Here is a 2,500-nt window from a genome sequence, read left to right as displayed (position 1 = left end):
GGGTTAGGGTTAGGGTTAGGGTTAGGGTTAGGGTTAGGGTTAGGGTTAGGGTTAGGGTTAGGGTTAGGGTTAGGGTTAGGGTTAGGGTTAGGGTTAGGGTTAGGGTTAGGGTTAGGGTTAGGGTTAGGGTTAGGGTTAGGGTTAGGGTTAGGGTTAGGGTTAGGGTTAGGGTTAGGGTTAGGGTTAGGGTTAGGGTTAGGGTTAGGGTTAGGGTTAGGGTTAGGGTTAGGGTTAGGGTTAGGGTTAGGGTTAGGGTTAGGGTTAGGGTTAGGGTTAGGGTTAGGGTTAGGGTTAGGGTTAGGGTTAGGGTTAGGGTTAGGGTTAGGGTTAGGGTTAGGGTTAGGGTTAGGGTTAGGGTTAGGGTTAGGGTTAGGGTTAGGGTTAGGGTTAGGGTTAGGGTTAGGGTTAGGGTTAGGGTTAGGGTTAGGGTTAGGGTTAGGGTTAGGGTTAGGGTTAGGGTTAGGGTTAGGGTTAGGGTTAGGGTTAGGGTTAGGGTTAGGGTTAGGGTTAGGGTTAGGGTTAGGGTTAGGGTTAGGGTTAGGGTTAGGGTTAGGGTTAGGGTTAGGGTTAGGGTTAGGGTTAGGGTTAGGGTTAGGGTTAGGGTTAGGGTTAGGGTTAGGGTTAGGGTTAGGGTTAGGGTTAGGGTTAGGGTTAGGGTTAGGGTTAGGGTTAGGGTTAGGGTTAGGGTTAGGGTTAGGGTTAGGGTTAGGGTTAGGGTTAGGGTTAGGGTTAGGGTTAGGGTTAGGGTTAGGGTTAGGGTTAGGGTTAGGGTTAGGGTTAGGGTTAGGGTTAGGGTTAGGGTTAGGGTTAGGGTTAGGGTTAGGGTTAGGGTTAGGGTTAGGGTTAGGGTTAGGGTTAGGGTTAGGGTTAGGGTTAGGGTTAGGGTTAGGGTTAGGGTTAGGGTTAGGGTTAGGGTTAGGGTTAGGGTTAGGGTTAGGGTTAGGGTTAGGGTTAGGGTTAGGGTTAGGGTTAGGGTTAGGGTTAGGGTTAGGGTTAGGGTTAGGGTTAGGGTTAGGGTTAGGGTTAGGGTTAGGGTTAGGGTTAGGGTTAGGGTTAGGGTTAGGGTTAGGGTTAGGGTTAGGGTTAGGGTTAGGGTTAGGGTTAGGGTTAGGGTTAGGGTTAGGGTTAGGGTTAGGGTTAGGGTTAGGGTTAGGGTTAGGGTTAGGGTTAGGGTTAGGGTTAGGGTTAGGGTTAGGGTTAGGGTTAGGGTTAGGGTTAGGGTTAGGGTTAGGGTTAGGGTTAGGGTTAGGGTTAGGGTTAGGGTTAGGGTTAGGGTTAGGGTTAGGGTTAGGGTTAGGGTTAGGGTTAGGGTTAGGGTTAGGGTTAGGGTTAGGGTTAGGGTTAGGGTTAGGGTTAGGGTTAGGGTTAGGGTTAGGGTTAGGGTTAGGGTTAGGGTTAGGGTTAGGGTTAGGGTTAGGGTTAGGGTTAGGGTTAGGGTTAGGGTTAGGGTTAGGGTTAGGGTTAGGGTTAGGGTTAGGGTTAGGGTTAGGGTTAGGGTTAGGGTTAGGGTTAGGGTTAGGGTTAGGGTTAGGGTTAGGGTTAGGGTTAGGGTTAGGGTTAGGGTTAGGGTTAGGGTTAGGGTTAGGGTTAGGGTTAGGGTTAGGGTTAGGGTTAGGGTTAGGGTTAGGGTTAGGGTTAGGGTTAGGGTTAGGGTTAGGGTTAGGGTTAGGGTTAGGGTTAGGGTTAGGGTTAGGGTTAGGGTTAGGGTTAGGGTTAGGGTTAGGGTTAGGGTTAGGGTTAGGGTTAGGGTTAGGGTTAGGGTTAGGGTTAGGGTTAGGGTTAGGGTTAGGGTTAGGGTTAGGGTTAGGGTTAGGGTTAGGGTTAGGGTTAGGGTTAGGGTTAGGGTTAGGGTTAGGGTTAGGGTTAGGGTTAGGGTTAGGGTTAGGGTTAGGGTTAGGGTTAGGGTTAGGGTTAGGGTTAGGGTTAGGGTTAGGGTTAGGGTTAGGGTTAGGGTTAGGGTTAGGGTTAGGGTTAGGGTTAGGGTTAGGGTTAGGGTTAGGGTTAGGGTTAGGGTTAGGGTTAGGGTTAGGGTTAGGGTTAGGGTTAGGGTTAGGGTTAGGGTTAGGGTTAGGGTTAGGGTTAGGGTTAGGGTTAGGGTTAGGGTTAGGGTTAGGGTTAGGGTTAGGGTTAGGGTTAGGGTTAGGGTTAGGGTTAGGGTTAGGGTTAGGGTTAGGGTTAGGGTTAGGGTTAGGGTTAGGGTTAGGGTTAGGGTTAGGGTTAGGGTTAGGGTTAGGGTTAGGGTTAGGGTTAGGGTTAGGGTTAGGGTTAGGGTTAGGGTTAGGGTTAGGGTTAGGGTTAGGGTTAGGGTAGGTTAGGGTTAGGGTTAGGGTTAGGGTTAGGGTTAGGGTTAGGGTTAGGGTTAGGGTTAGGGTTAGGGTTAGGGTTAGGGTTAGGGTTAGGGTTAGGTTAGGGTTAGGGTTAGGGTTAGGTTAGGGTTAGGGTTAGGGTTAGGGTTAGGGTTAGGGTCTAGGAGATAGGGTCTAGGGTAGGTTAGGGTTAG

This window comes from Pempheris klunzingeri, chromosome 9 (assembly GCF_042242105.1).
Source record: "Pempheris klunzingeri isolate RE-2024b chromosome 9, fPemKlu1.hap1, whole genome shotgun sequence".
Taxonomy (NCBI): Eukaryota; Metazoa; Chordata; class Actinopteri; order Acropomatiformes; family Pempheridae; genus Pempheris; species Pempheris klunzingeri.
Note: the sequence above shows the minus strand (reverse complement) of the source record.